The sequence below is a fragment of the Aplidium turbinatum genome, chromosome 10 (assembly GCF_918807975.1).
Source record: "Aplidium turbinatum chromosome 10, kaAplTurb1.1, whole genome shotgun sequence".
NCBI classification, from domain to species: Eukaryota; Metazoa; Chordata; class Ascidiacea; order Aplousobranchia; family Polyclinidae; genus Aplidium; species Aplidium turbinatum.
The window spans coordinates 20,761,135-20,778,338 of record NC_137481.1 but is presented as its reverse complement, the minus strand read 5'-3'; the positions used below and the strand labels follow the sequence as shown (position 1 = coordinate 20,778,338).

General features: G+C 36.9%; 1 non-coding gene across 1 annotated transcript; it reads left to right on the top strand.

Annotated features, from left to right (window-relative positions):
* Positions 1-15,364: 15,364 nt before the first annotated feature.
* Positions 15,365-15,436, top strand: Trnat-agu (transfer RNA threonine (anticodon AGU)). The gene has a single exon. It is a non-coding gene; the product is annotated as a tRNA-Thr (tRNA).
* The last annotated feature ends 1,768 nt before the right edge of the window (positions 15,437-17,204 follow it).

Below are 17,204 nucleotides of genomic sequence, written 5' to 3'. Positions count from 1 at the left end.
CTCAGTCACCACCTTGTGACTAAAAAATAACCCTGAAAAAAAGGAGGCATTTTGCAAAAACTTCAAATGCTGAGAAAATAATCATAATAATACAAAATGACATTCTTCCACGTCGGGAGGCCCTTCAAAAGGGGGGTCCGGGGCAATTGCACCCTCTGCCCCCTTAAATCCGGGCCTGCCCCCGAGGCCTTACCGACATTTGATTTATTGATATATCGGGGGATGAGAAGCGGAATGCAAGCCAATTTACACACATCCAACTTCAATCACTTCAAAACGTTTAGTTTTTATCCTTTTGAGTGAAATAATCTCACAAGGAACAAACACTGAAAAAGCTGTCAATGGATTGTTTCATTTTAGTTGTTTTCACTTTGAACTTGGGTCCATATTATTCTATTTCTATCATGACAACGTCACATCTATATCAATAGCCTATTGTGACTGATAGAATCTTTTTTTATATTATCCCACAACATCTTCCAGTTGACTGCTTTGTTTTAAATATGCTGTAAAGTTAACTGACTACGCCAAACGCAAATGTGAAGAGGAAAAGATGATTTATTGCTCGAAGTAGGCTACTACTCGCTAACTCTCTATTAGAATCAACAAAAATAAAAGCAAAAATTCCTGACAAGTTTCCCACGGTCACAACACTAACTTTCTCGTATAACTTTTACTCGTTATCTAACAGCAATAACGAGCAAACCGGTAAAGCGACAGACCTTTAACCTACGCGGCTAACGGGAAGAGCTATGGTACATTATTGTCAATCAATTGGCTAAGGAGCTTTTTTTTTACAAAAGCTACTAATGCAGACAAAGTTGACCAGAATTCTGCGACTCTAACCATTCACGCCTCAAAGAAGTGTATTATTCGTGGCTGTAGAAAGATCTACATACCATGCTGATTGCTGGATAAAGAATATGAAGCTCTGGCTAAAGGTCTCAATATGAAGATCAGACTTCTTAGAAGCAAAATGGAGACAGAGCTGCTATTCACTAAAAATATAAACAGCCTGTTTCAGACCATTGTTGGGATCATCAGAAGGTTCTAAAAACTTGCCAAAATTATATATGGGTTTTGTTTGTCGTATCCAGACTTACACCATTGGTGGTTGAAGATTTAGATTAAGTGGACGGGAAGGCAAGGAAGCCAATCTTCGTGTCCACCTTCAGGCATGTCTTTAAGTGTCCTGCCACAGAGACAGCCGCGCACGCAAGCCGGCGCCCTTTCGATTGCCGTTCCAGGGTTCTCACCACCCGGCTAGGCAGCCGACATACATATCGGTAATACTTGCAAATGTATAAACTATTCTGAACTTCATCATGTTCCCAAAGACCCTCACAAAAATATGAAAAGGCTGCCGGATAAGCCTCAACCAAGACGTCTATACAGTGTTTCTTAACTTTTTCATCTCAGGGTGCACTTGCAAACCTCTAAAAATGTGATGACCCACCAGGTGAATGAAGCGAGACTTTTTTGGTACAACCTACCGGCAGTTTTCTTAAATTGCTTGCAAGTTTTCATTACATAGGCCTTATAGTTGCGTTGCTTTTAGGCTATAGTAGCCTACTGTATGCTCAATGAGATAAGCAAAAAATTTATAAGAATTAAAGCCTTTATATTTATTGTAATAATTAGGCCTACAAATTATAAAAAAAAATACAGTACAATCTTTGGTTGAAAAAAATTTGACTTTGACTAATAAAATATCACACCATTTGATACGTGAACTAAACTAACCATTTCATTGCCTCAGATTCAGAGAATATGTAGGCTACCATGTTTTTAACTAACAAATTTAAATTATGAGAAAATCTGGCAGAAACGTATGAGAACTGCAGTTTGCAAATGCACTTTAACTGTGAAAATCCAAAACCTAAATTCTGCTCTTACGGAATTAAGGTCACGCTTCCTGTTAACAAATGCCAATCTCACGGAATTTAGCTCACCACATGAAGCGACATAACTGTATAACCGTTTCGCTTTCATAACTCCAAGTCTCCAACCATATTACTGATAAAAAGGCATTATATTATGAAATAAGGGAGGAATTGAAAAATACTCAGAGTCAGAAGAGACTTGCAGAAAGAGAACAGACTGAACGATTCTACAACAAGAGGGTAAAATTCACGACTGGTGAAAGTTGCTTTTCTGACACCAGTCGCAATAAACTAAATTGGTTAGAGTTAGACAGGATAAGTATTTCTCAATTTCCCGAATAAGAGCTTGTAACTTTGATTAACAATAAATACATTTAACATTACATTTAACTTGTTTAATTTTTGTAGGCGTTCATACCCCTAGGGCCTAGCCCTAGACAGAAACCCTAAATTATCGATTTATAGCTACGGGCTCAGTCACTCAATAAGCAAAAGACCTCTCAATAAGCAAAAGTCTAAACTAAAAATATATTTAAGCATCAAAAAAGCCTACAAACACATACTTTCTATTCCTAATTGTAAAAATGATAAGTCGCAGACTTATTTTAGAGGGTTTTTTCTGTTTTTCTGGGGCCCGCTTGGCGACATTCCATAGCGCACTGGTTGAGAAGGCTGCTCTAAAACCAAACTAAAAGTATACATTAACGACGTTTGTAACGTCACGCAGAAGCACAATGAATTGCATCACCATGATCTACACCAGAGGTGATGAACTTGCGGCCCGTCAAAGAATTTTGTGCGGCCGGCAAAACAATTTGACAATCGCTCATGCATTAAAGACAAAAGACATGTCACAGCTGTTTTATGCCTTCACTGGTACACCTTTCTTTTGCTATTTTCTTGCCCTAAAGTTCAGTGGTTCCCAACCGGGGGAGAATTCCCCGCTAGGGGGGGAATTTTGCAATTTTTAGGGGAGAATTTGGTTTTAGGATTGTAAACCTTTTTAAGCCTAGTAAGTTGGCCTAGATTACAGCGTTAAAGAGGAAATTATTATTAGATTAACTCCCGATTATTTAAGCAACTGTGCACTGACAATCTGACATGGATGCAATCCATCAAGTAGGCCTACTTCTGTTTCATGAAAATACTAGATGGGTTTTAAGAGGAAACGTAACCAAACGAGCAGTGCCGGGTGCCGGTCTTAGGGTATTTCGGGTCCTGTGCGGAATATGCTTTGCGGGCCCCAATGACAATGCTCCAATTTAGTAGCGTAGCTAAGTATTTTGAAAGAGGAGGAGGAGGAGGTGATGGCGGCGTAATCGCCGAAGGCGACTCCCAACGGCGAGAGGTTTGGGGAGCTTCCCCCAGAGATTTTTGAAAAATTACTTTGTATTTGGGGCATTCTGAGAGCATGTTTAACTAAATTTGGGTATGAATATTACTGTATAATGGTGCTATTGGTGGCATAGCAAAAACATAAGATCATGTTTTCTTTGGCATTTTCCAGAAATAAAGCTATGTCTCTATGTTGAGTCTGGATGCAACCTATTTCATCCCCTGAAAAATTCGTACCCGGATTTCGTACCCTGAAATCGTGTAACAAAATCAAATTTTGACCTATTTTGTCCCCCGAAAAGATCGAGAGAAATTTTGAAATGTTTGCGGCAACTCCAATCAGCGACTTCGTCTATGTTGTTTTTTTCTCGATCTTTTCAGGGTACGAAATATTCAGGGGACGAAATAGGTTGCTCTCGTTGAGTCTCTATGTTTTCTTGTTGCTAATTCCTTTGTTGAATTCACTTGTTGAATTTTTCCATTAGAAATGACAAAATTACTGCATTTTCTGAGTAAATTGGGGGCCCCCTAATTTGCGGGCCCTGTGCGATCGCACGGTTTGCACACCCCAAAGACCGGCACTGAAACGAATGTTTGAGCTCATAGATGAGCTTAAATTATTTTTTGACTTTAAATAAAATGGGAATTTGTTTCATTGCTGAATGCTGACAGATGGATTAGATTCCTTGCTTATTTGGTTGATATGTTTGGTCCATTGAATAAACTAAATCTGAAAATGCAAGGGAAAAACACCAATATACGGTATATATTCAATTGCCATCTCCGTTTAAAGCAGATTGATCATCAACATGGGTTATCTGTATTCATGAGCCATTGACATATTGATACCATGGGAATTTACAAACTGTAGGCTACTGCTTCCATGCTGGCTCAATGAAGGTTGGAAGAGAGTGATTGATTTATATCATCGTCATTAGGAGATTGTCTTAAGGTACTAGAAGGCTCTGCTGTCCTGGTCGCGAGGGAAGTACGTTTTGTCTGGCCTCTACATTTCGACCAGCCTGGTTTGGGTGGCCCTTCCAGGAGTAATACCAGTACCGCTCAGCACTTAAAGATGCTTTGGAAGCTTTCACCAGCAAGCTTGAAAATAATTGAAAGAGAAAAGTTGGAATGAACAATTGAACATGTTCCCATGTTTAAAGAATTATCATTGGTGCTGGTTGTTGATGGCAAAGAACAAGTTCTTCCAGAGTTGGAAAAAAAATTGATTTTGCAACATCTCACAGCATTAGAACTGGAATTCATTCGATATTTTCCTAAAATTTATGACGATGAGCTTGATTTAATACAAAATTCATTCACATTGTTGATGAAAAAACTTCCCGATAAATTGCAGGATGAATTTTTAGAACTCAAAACGGAATCTTGCGCAAGAGACTTATTCAGAAAGATATCAATCACTGGATTTTGGCTATTGATGTGTAACTCCTATCCCAAAGTGGCAGAGAAAGCTTTTCGAAGTATCCTTCCATTTGCTTCCACTTATCTATGCGAATCAGGTTCTTCAACTCTTGCAAATGAAAACAAAACAAAGAAACAGATTAGACGTGGAGAATGATATTCGTTGTGCTCTTTCCAATACTCTTCCACGACATTCATGAGTTATCGAAACAAAAAAATCACAAGATTCACACAGACTATTAAATGCATCGACTCTTAGGATTTTGAATGCCTATTTTTTGAATAAAATACTTTTCAGCTACGTTCTTCTTTAATTAAATTATTTTAGTTTGAAAAGGAATATTACAGGCTAAAAAGCTTATTAGTAGTGAAAGTTTAGTTTATCTTCCAAAACTTAGATTAAAATATGTAAACGAGTTTTTAACAAACTAAATTTATAGAGGGTGGGAATTTAGATTTGAATATCGACTAAAAGGGTCCACCCGATAAAAAAGGTTGGGAACCACTGCCCTAAACACTAACTTTCAGGGTTTAAAGTTAGAAAATAGGAAAGCTATAAGGTAAAGTTGTGAAAACACTATTCACCAACTTCACCTTGTATTTTTTGGTCAATTCCAATCTATGAAGTCATGGAATTTTGACGATTAAAAAGTTCTGTGGCCCGATAACTCAAGTGTAATTGACAAAGTGGCCCGCGACAGCAAAAAGATTCGTCACCCCATGGCCTACGAGAATATACACGGCCCTACAGTTTGCCTTGAATGGCAAAAATTAGTAGGGTAACTTTTGTCATGAAGTAGCTGACTTTCTAGCGCTGTATCAAGTGATAACATGATAGTTGTATTTATACAGCACACCAGCCAACAAATCAGTCCTTTTAGCATTGATTTAACATTCACAGGCGTTGAATCAACGTAAAAAAGAAGTGCTTTGCTCAACAGCAGAGGTTTTTGTAGCTATTGACTGCAATCCTAATATAGTTCAAAGTGATCCTTTGAGTAAACCCAAATAAAGCATAAAAGCAACTTTAATTCGGCATTTCAAGTGGATAGTCAAACTAAACACAAAACATGAAGCAACAATTGCAGTCGAGTGACGTAAACCTCAGACGAGAATAAGGATAGGACGACATTGTTGTCAGACATTAATCAACCACGAATAAAAGTGAGCACAGTAAACAATTGGTATGCACACGTCAAAAAACATTGTGAACTTAAAATAAAATGTAAAACGTTAACAATCTTTTGCTTTCTCTCAGCTAACGTGCATAAAATGGAACAACAGTCAGAATGCAACGTTTTTTTGAGGATTTGCAAAGCCGCTTAAATTATGTGCAAAATCGAGATATCGTATTTGGCAACTGATGTCACAGTTAGTCACTGTCCTCACGTAATTAATTCTATTTCAACTGCTGTACAATACTGACCTAAAAAAGATACAATACTATACGTAGCTATCACAACAGCCGGGATTAAATGTCGCGCTTTCGCCGTTTATGTTTGAAATGCAATATTGCGTCTTTTCGCACTGAATCACTGGACATTTTTGATTATTATTAAAATACACATTAGTTATAATTGCATTCACAAACTTGATGTTTGCAAAATGCTTTTGACACAAAAAGCTAAATGGCATATCATTTAAGAGCAAAACATTTTCTGCAGCAGTTCTTTCCCTCAGTTCGCTTTGCCTCATCACGCTGAGAGCAATATCTAGCATGGCAAACATTTCGATGTGTACTGAGCAAGATCAACAGAAGGCAACGTTAAACCACCTTGTAACAGTTTCAAAATATAGTCATATTCATTGACAAAAGGTTCACTACTAGAAGAAATTAACAATGCATTGCATTCAGCACACTGTGAACGTTTAACGATTTTTTTTTGCACAGTACCCTGCCACGACCGCTGCAACTTCAACAGCGTTTTTATCCAAGCAACAGTTTTTAAGTTCTTCAGAAATATTGTTTAGTTTGTTTCTTAATGTTAGCAAAGCAGTATCGTTGATATCAGGCCGAATGTCCGCATTCCATATGGAAACCGATTCTTTTAAAAGAGTCTCAATAGCTAAAATTCGTTGGGAAGTTTCAACTTCACGCAACCCTACTAAAAACCGTCCACCACTCATTTGTCTATATTTTGAAAATGTAAGTTCAGTGGATCTGTTTGGAATCGAGATGTTAAAACGTATCCAAAACCATCTTCCAACAAATCTTCTATAAGTGAAGCTGTACATTTCAATGTAGAGATCATAGCAGAGCTGGTTTGTTTACTTAAAGTGAATTTCTTGGCGTTTGGACACTGCATATCCGCCCACATCTGAAACCATTCAGCTAACTGTCAGAAAAACTTTGGTTTGTTGTCATTTTGCACAGCAGCATTTCCAAGGCGGTAATTTGTGTTAAATTGTTACTTGCTGTTGCTTATCGTCCACCATATGTTAATTAGCTTTAAAAAGTTAGATGCATCTGGTCTGTCTCCATAGTAACTTTTAATAGCAGCTGATGTGGTCGGATCAAAAATTGCAAGTGCAAGTGGAGCACTTTGTTTGTTGTCACCAGGATGTAAAGATTTGTATGACAACTTGAATGCTTTACGTAGATTGCCTTTTAACTTTTGGTCTTTATCATAAACATTATAAAGTAATCGCCATGAAATTTCTCCTCCGGGTAAGCAAATATCATAAAAAAAACATCAAATTGAAATGCGGGAAATATAAAGCTACCAGAGTTTAATAGGTTGTTTCTTATATTTTTCATGAGGTGAACCGAATCAAAAAACATATATGAAATAAGTTCTGGTTTGCTGGGATGATTAATTGCATTTACATGTGATGCAACGCCATACTTACGATATAAATCTGCAAATGCAGCAACATTTGAGGAGTGATTGTCTGATATGATGGCACGTACCTTAAACCCAACTTCATGAAGACATTTTATACTTTCATCAATATGAGATGCTATCCATTTTCCTTCAACTGTTATTTCAGGAACAGCCTTAATTACAAACGGTAGGCCTATATTTTTTCTGAGACCTACAATCATAAAAGTCATAATTCCTTTGTATAGATTTCCATTTGGATCACTTCCAACAAGCTGCCCACTGTGATACTGAACACCTTTTTGAAGATACATTTCGTCAATTAAAAGCACAACTTCTTTGTCAAGTTTTTCTTGCTGAATTAATAATTTTGCTGTCTTCAAAGGTTCAATACCTCCCTTACTCAGTTTACTTAATAAACTCAGTGATGGCAAAGGAAAGTTTTTCAGCATCAGTTTGTATGCTGGGAGTGAAGTGTACCTCAAAATATGTGCAAACTGCAAAAGATCAGCAGAATACTTTGGACCATCAGTGGTGTTCTTGTATCTTGATCTGATCAGTTCATCAAGAAGAGGATGCAATTGATCTTTATCTTCTGCAGTGTTGTGTATATACGATGGAAAGTTTTCTAAAGCAGACTTGCTTTTTAGCTTACAATCACCACCTTTTCTAAACCAATCAGGCAGTGGTATAGGTGATGACTTGTAAAATAGACTTGTGTCGATATTGGTAAAATCTCTTATTTCATCACAAACTTTAAAGTCAATTATTTGATCTGGTAATGTGGTTTGCCTTGAAGGTGGTTTTCTGGAGGTTGAAGGTGAAGGCAATACTGAGAAGGGAATGTTTTGTACTTCACCATAAATTGATGGAATAGGATCCAATTCCCATCGCAATGCTGTGCGGTTGCCAATCCTAAGATATTTAGACTCAAAATGCTTTGCACATATCCCACAACTTTTGCTTGGCTTCCAATTTTTTCGATTGACAAATCGAATCCACTTTTGACACAAAGCAACTTTGGTTTAAGGAAAGTTAAAAACTGGATGCTTTTCTGGAACCACAACAATATCATTCAGTCGTTTTCGATATCCAGTTTTGCATAACACAACAGAACACGTTTTTACCATGATAAGTCTACTGAGTGATTGTCTTGAATGTGAATTATGTAACCTATTAAAAAAGTATTTATAAATGGTTAGTTGGTTTTAAATCTTTATCTTTTGCTATTTCTACATTTAAAATTACCGAGACAGAAAATCAGACGTTTTTTCATTGATTCAACGTCTACAGACGTTGAATCGAAGAAAAGAAACTCTGAGTGATTTGCTGTCTGGGTACACTCTTCGATTTATAAAAACCGAAAGCACAGTAGTTTCACATAGCTTCCTAGTTCACATGTCAAGAAGAAGAAGAAGAAGTTCTTTTATTTTGCATCATCAGCACATGCGAAAAAACAAAACAATACAAGATTACAATGTGAGCTAGGTTGTTTGCTGATGACGATGGGAGTGACAGAAGGACCGAACTGGTCATCGAGTCTGCCACACCCGAGTGGTGTCATGGCTTATTTAAAATGGAACGGTGTCGAAGTTGAACGCAAATATTGATTGATTGATATATTGATTAATTTGATTGATAGATATATATTATATACAACATAAAAAAACAATACACATACGAAATTTAGCAGTGCAATATACAAAAAAAACAAAAAAAAACAGAACTACTAGAAATGATGCAAAAATACAAAATGGCATATACAATATACATACAACACAGCATACTGGTAAGACAAAAGCAAATATACAGTAATTAGCGAGATACGGTGAGAATAAGTAGAAGCAGTTTGATGGTACTATAGGCTATCAGTTACTTATACTCAGACATTAAGTGCAGTTTTAATTTTTTAGAAAACATACTAATTGTTTGAAGTTTTCTTAGCTGTTCCGGTAATTTGTTCCAAGTGTTTGTTCCAAGAAATTTAATTGAGCGTTGACCAAGCTTTGTACGCATTCTTGGTTTGAAAAGCATATCTTTCTTAGCACCTCTGGTATTATAGTTATGAGTTTCCTTACTAGGACGAAAGTACTCAAACTAGGACGAAAGTACTCAAAGTAACTTTTCAGCTAGTACCTACCTTACTTTACCAGTAAATGATCCTGGCTGTATAAAACTACAAATTAAGACAAGAGAAAATGTTTTTGCAAGCTCATTTATTTGCTGACAGTTCCCTAGTTAGCTGAGTGACCGTACAACTAGCCCAATCAAACAGATTAATTTAAACTGAGCTGAAGTTCATTGATTTGCTGACAGTAGGCTACCCTAGTTCATAAAGACTGAGTGAACGTACAACTAGTCTAATGAACATTTTCTTGGTAATAAAAAATCTTACAAATCTACCAACAGCACCTACCAGTGCAAACCTCTCACCTCTGTAACTATGAAAGCGACTGAGCGAGTGCGAGCTTGAACCAGGGTTGCCAGATTGATAAAACAAAAAAGGCCAAATGCATCCCCAAAAAAGGCCAAATTATAGAAAAAAAGGCCAAACCTGAGGTTTTGTTCTCTTTGTTGAAATCAGTGGTGTTTTTGCACTTACTTTCAACAACAAATTAGATAATATTTACCCAGTTTCTATTGTTCTACATGTTATCTGTTAAAGAAGAATCGCTTAGTAAAATTCCTGAAAAAATGCAATCCATAAAATACAAACAGATAGGTATGGAAACAATTACAATACAACTGAAATATGCATACAACATTAGGCTAAGCGTCATCCTGTAGACTAAAAAGCCATTAACGTCCACCAGTGAGACCTAGGTGACTAGTGAGAAGGAGTTAATATTGGCATATCACTTAATGCAATATGAAATAGTATATATATACAATATTTATACCCAATATAATTACTTGTAGGGTACATTAAACACACAACACTGCAAAATCAAGAAAATCAATTGCATTTATGTCCAACATCTTTCCACAATGAACACTCCTTATTATAGGAAAGCTAGCGCCTCTGCCATTTCGTTACTGCTAGTTTCACCATAAATAATATCAGATGTGAAACGCCTTATCATTATGGCACTGCCATCAAAGTTTGTGCAACATTTTCCATTCAGCAGCCTGTCCGTTTGTATTCGCAAAATCGTTTCCAAAAGCTCAGTCTGCATTTTGTTTCGTGTTTATTTTCACTGCAGTAAGTAATAAAAAAATCCTCTCTACTACTGCATTACTGACAGGGATGCAGAGACATGTTAAAGCATAGCTAGCAAGGTCTTTGAAATGGGCATGATGTAAAACGCTACACCAAAACTTTTCACTGTTGCTAGGGATAACCAAAAGAACTATGAAAACCAAAAGAAAAAAAGGCCAAACAAATGCCAATCGGGAAACTAAAAAAGGCCAAAAAAAGGCCAAGCGGCCAAACAAAAATTGTCCAGCCAAACACTTTTCAAAAAGGCCAAATTTCTGACATTTGGCCGTAAAAAGGCCAATCTGGCAACCCTGGCTTGAACTTCGTAAGTAGGCTAAGAGATAAAATTGAAAAAGCGCGCGGCAAAAGCGCACCAATCGAGAGTTGCCCCACTAATTTGATTTATGAAGGCAGCTTGTTGTGCCGTGTAGCCTAGTATTCTCGTATGCCACGGTCACCCCTGATCTACACCGACGGCGAATTTGTAAATTGTAAGTGGCTAGACACAAAATTGTGAGAAGTTGATCTAAAAAAATTATTTTTATTAAATCGCAAATTTTCCTCTGTCGCCTTGTTTTGTATGTTACATTAGTTTGCCTCTAAACTCTATTTTGCAAATATTATATCATATTGTTGCAACATCTCGTGTTGTTGAAACGATGTTTTAAAACAGAGTTTAGCTTTGATATCAGTACTTTGAACATCTCTATTGCTTACATCATAAATCGAAAACAGTAACAAAGCAATATCAATTAGGTGTGGCGGCTGTGCAAATTAAAAATATTTATTTTCAAAAACTGTTGTATCAATGCATATTTTAAGAAAATACTCTTGCGCTGTTTCTATAGCTATAATTCAATTCAATTCAATTCAATTTATTTTTCTTTGTCGGGAAACAACAGCAATGATAAAGTTACTCATAGTTTACGGGAACAAACCAACAAGGAAACGGCGGCAAAACCACAGAAGTTTAACCCTTTGCGGTCGTCTACAAATTTCCCTATGCGCGTTTGTTAGTAGTTTTCGAAATAACTCGATTATTGCATATATATTTGAAGTACAAAAGTACATAATGATTGTAAGCAAATGATATGAGCCAGGTTCGGAAACTTTTGTAATTTATTGATCAAGTCTTCACCAAAATAAAAACGGCTTCTTCAGTTTCTTATTCAAATAGAATTCAAATAACTCGATTATTGCATATTTGAAGTATAAAAGTACATAATGACTGTATGAGCCAGGTTCGGAAACTTGTGTAATAATTTATTGATCAAGTTTTCATCACAATAAAAACGGCTTCTTCAGTTTCTTATTCAAATAGAATTTATTGGTTTCAAAGTTAGTCATTTGTATTTTTTCTGTGTGATATTTTTTGAAGCATTTTTCTGGATGTAACCCAGGTTGTCTCGAACATGTTTCGCAGTGGTAGACGGTCTGAATTTGTTTCGTCTTTCTATTCTATCACTGCACACTGCACAATCCTTTGCTCTTCCATTGAGAATTTTTGCAATAAAATGCCACCCAGAAAGTCGTTCAGTTTCCTGCTCGTCACAATGCTTTCCGTGTCTTCTTGAATTTTTGTTTCGGACACTTCCTACCAGATGAGTAACAAGGTTTTTACGGAAAGTCTTGTGTCTTGCAGCATTCAAACCTTGCTGTTCCCTGTTGATGTTGTACAATAAAAAGCCATTGATAATACCCACTTCAAGTACCGGTAACCAAAAAAACATCTTACGCCACCACTTAGCTGATTTCCTCAAAAACGCATAACTTCTACAGTAGTGATCGGCTCTGTCCACTCCATCCATATATTTTCTGTACTGTGATATTACCACCGGTTTTGAAATTGTTGTTGAATTTTTATTGCCCAAGATTCATTGAACATTTTCACATTCTGTATAATATCATATACGGATGATAACATTGTCATGAGGATGCGCATTGTCATGGTGCGTGAAACGTCGGTGAAGCAATAAACCATCCTGTTTGTTGTTGCTTTTACTTTCAATTTCATCAGACGAAACGTAATTCAATGAGTAGCCTATATTCCAAGTTGTGCTAAAGCTACAGCGATCTTCTTCAGCCTGAACAAGTGGCCACAATATGTTTGCAAAAGCTTGCAGCAGCCTACGGTATGCCACTGCCAAGTAAGGTACAGGTGGTTTCCACTTTATTCAGTTTCGCAGCCTAACAATGCCTTGTTATGACGTGATATTACGCAACGTGAAATTCTGCACAATTCACTTTCAACACAACTCGTTTTTCTGACAACTAGATTTGCTTGGTTGACCAACCACAACTACTTTTATTTCGCATGCTTTGATCCTCTAAGTCTCTAAGAGAAGTAATAGCAACATATTTTCATAGCAACTATGCTTGTTTGCCGAAAATTTACGATTGGCAAGAAACGGTCGCCTTACGAGTGTGCAAAGTGGAATTTTAGGAAAAGGCGAGCTATACTCGCCTTACGACTAAATCAGCAATTTGAAAAGGCGAACCAGACTCACCTGTTGACCGCAAAGGGTTAAAACGTGCATGCGATGCAAATTTAAAGCATACGTCAATAAAAGTAAAGTTAAGCACGGCCACCAAACCTAACAGTTTAAAATAGATGAATTAGTTGAAAGAATCAGTTGGCTCCACTCCACATACCTAAAGCAACTGGAGGTGAGACAGTTGATGAAGCCATGTGGGGACGACTGAACCTCACAACCAATACAAAAAAATAAAAACAAAAACACGAGCATTTAATAAACGTACGGTGAGCCATGGCCACCTAAAGATACGGCCTGATTTGTCACATTTTACAGAAATTTCCAGGTTTTTCTAACTTTGGGCGAACGTTTAAATAAATTTTTCTAAAAATTAGATCTTTACGCTTTCTTTATTCTTTTCCCCAGATGACACAATAGGTTTTAACATTCTCACATGTTGAAAAACAAAGAAAATTTGATTTCGAAGATTTTAGTCAGACTGTTAATTTTCAATAACAGTCTGATTTTGCGTTTTTTTCATTTGCTACTGCTTTCCCAAGGCAACAAAAAAGTTTTATGTCATTAGGAAACCGCAAAAAGTAAAAACATCTCAAAAAATGTCAGTTAAGCACTAGCAGCAGCTGTAATCAAAATCTGCAAAATGTGACAAATCAGGCCGCATCTCCAGGTGGCCATGGGTGAGCTTATTATACAAAAAAACTATATACAGTGTTTCGCTGTTCGCAGCAACAACAGTGGTGTAGTTTTAAAACAGGAATCGATAACTGATGGGTTCAGGAATATACACTAATTATTATTTGAACATTATAGTGAAGATCAATGAAAATGGTCTTGATGGCATGTGGGTGACTTCGGTATCGGAGAGGGATGGAATTTCTTTATAATGTTATTGTAAACTAATAAATAAAAAAAAGTTATTTTCAGCAATCTGAAGAAAGCAATTCGGAAACTAAAATACTCACTTTTCACGTCCTTGTAGGGACGCGCGGAGACCAATGGGTTACCGGTTACATCATCAGACAACACACGGAAATATGCCGCAAAGAGCAAAAATAGCTTCTGCTGATTTCAGGAGACATAAAAAAAAACTTTAAATGATGATTTTGACACCATTCCACTACAATCCACCGCTCTGCCAACTTAAGACTTAGCTATCGCAGCCACACTTCTATTGCACAACTAGTTTCTTTGTAACAAGACATTAATTTAATTACCTCCAGAAAACCTTGAGTTGCTTCAAGTTGCGGTTGCTTCAAGGAAAATCATTGTGTAGCTATCTACCAATCTTTTGGCAGAGTCGTTTGTTTCGTCATGCCCCAAGTCGTCAAGAGTAGGGGAGACCGGGGATAGTTCGGACGCGGGGATACTTCGGATAAGGCATTTGACGTCACAGTAGAGTATTGTTAAATCACGTTTACCGAAGCTTTGTGGCTCCATTACAAATCAGGATAAAGTTTGCAAGAATGTCTAGTTTTCTTAGAAAGTTGAGGCCGAAAAAGTAATTTTATGAGTGATATCAAGATTTCAAAATTGTACGTGTAAGGTCATAATTCCGTTGCAGTTAACCAAAATAAACTTTTTATTGACTGAGGTTGTAGTTAGAAAGCAATACTCAGATAAGCAAGTGATGATTTTGACCAGCAGTTAATCAGGTAGCCATATTTTTTTCATTTACCTGAAGTCACGTGGTCGGGGATACTTCGGACACAAGTCACACAACGGCCGAAGTATCCCCGTGGAAAAAATCAAACTTAAACAAAATCTTATTTTCAGATCTTTTGAATAATTTATTGGATTTGAAAGACATAATGGTTCGGACATATAAAAGAAAAACAAATATTCTGTATTAACTGTCAAATCAACTCAAAACGTGTGCATAAAATTGCTGTCCGAGATGACCCCAGGCATGTCCGAAGTTACCCCGGTACCGGGGTAACTTCGGACATTTGAGGACCGTAGAAATTATGCTTTTTATAAGCATTTCCGGTTTGCTGAAACAAACGATACTCCTACCCTTTTTTGGCAAAGCTTTAAGGTTTACAACAAAATAACAATTACGAACTTGCTGTGTAATTTAAAAAAAATATGGGCTGTTTTCAAAAAATTGTCCGAGCTATTCCCGGTCTCCCCTAACTGGCGACAAAGACACCTTCAAACTGTTAAATGTCAGAATTGTTTCAAGCGATTGTTGTTGAACTTCGGAATAGTGGCGTCATGGCGTAGTGGCAAAGCGCCTGTCTAGTAAACAGGAGATCCCGGGTTCGATCCCCGGTGGTGCCTCTATAAGTCTTCATTTTACTGATAATCTAATATCACGCTGTTATCTGCAGGGCTGTGGAATTGTGCAAAAAACATATGAAATAGGCCTACACCAAATTTTGCTTGAAACACTCCCACGCGAAACTAAACTTCATATGTTTTCACTAAGCACTTTATATGCAAGCTTGTTCAATTTACGCTTCATGATTCTTTCTGCATTTTAACGTTTTTCTGCTGTTCATATTTTTTAGCGCATAACAAAACCAAATTGCTACCATTTCGAAATAAAAGATTACGATTTTTTCGGTCTAAACCAAAATGAAAGTTCGCGTTAAAAACTTTTAAACATAAAAGCAATAGTTAACTCACCAAAATCAAATCCCATTTAAAAGTCAAATTAGTCATTAAATTAAAGCGAGTGTACCCAAAAGAGGCATCGTGAAAAGTATAGGCTAATCCAGGGATGTGCATTGTGCAACGTGCGGCCCGCGAAGAAAAATTGTGCGGCCGCAAAAATGTGTCAATTTTGAATTATGTGCTGCCTGCGAAACGTGTTTATAATTTAGTTTAGTCTGGTAACTTCATTGTGGAGTGGATTATTGTAGATTTAGCACCTATTGTTAACCATTTTAGAAATTACCCACCGGCCACCGCTAATCCAATTGTATTTAATTATTTGGAATGTCAGTAGACCAGAGGTGAAGCCCCTGCTCTCGTCTCTTGCTTTATCGCTTTTTTCTTTGATCTCTTGCTAAAACCTTTTGTAGAGCCAGCTTGCGTCTCTGGTTCTGTTGTCTCCTTATTTGACATCCCAGGAACACTGCTCTCTGTAATCACGAGTTGTGCCCTTCATTGCTAGAGGATGTTGTTTTGTAGTTCAGATCAGCGTAGCTTTAACTCTTTCAGTTTTATTCTTAACTAACCAGTATAATTCGTTTGTAGCCTCCTGAAGAGCGCTTTCTCGCGAAACAGCCTATTTAGTATAGAGGCACTATGTTTAATAGGGGCTTAACTGACTTGCTTGTTTCAATGAAAACTTTTTTAAATATTTTTTTTAACAAACGATGTCCCTGCAGCACCTTCTTGTCTATTACTGATTTACTGTAAATTCCTGGTTTTCAGTTTATTCATCACTCGGTAATGCCTAATATGCAGAAGACAAAAAAGAGGAAGTTAGAGGAAGAAATGTGCTCAAACGGGCTTGTTCTCCTCTGTTTTCTTTTGTCTAAGTTTTGACGCTATGAAAATAAATAGAAACAATTGTGCAACTTCTGTTTTATTTCTTCCTTTTCTCAAACTTTAGTGACAAGCAAACAAACGACCATTCTTTACCTCAACCAAACTAAAAACTGATGAATTTTGCTCAACGTAGTCAAAAAATGAAACGTGTAACTTACAAAAAATGTGAGATCATCTGAAGGCAAGCGCGAGACTAATTTAGTTTCTTGCGCGGCTTGCGGTGATCGAAGCCAAACGTCACACCAGCCCTCCCCCAGATGAACCATGTGATGATCCAAACAAAAATGGTAAATCGACAAAAAATGAATGATGTACACAATAATGCAATACATAAGAAAGCGACAATAACATAACTGAGGATCACCTAAACGATGTTTAAACTTGGATCTTGTATTGAGAGGAAACAGCTTCTTATTCTACATGGCTGAAGAAAAAAATCAACTCTTAAGTTTTTCTATTAAGCAAAAAGTAACAGAGTATGCAAAACAAGACAACGAAATAATATACAGAAAAAAATTACGATAAAATATTACAAGTTTGATCAAAAAGC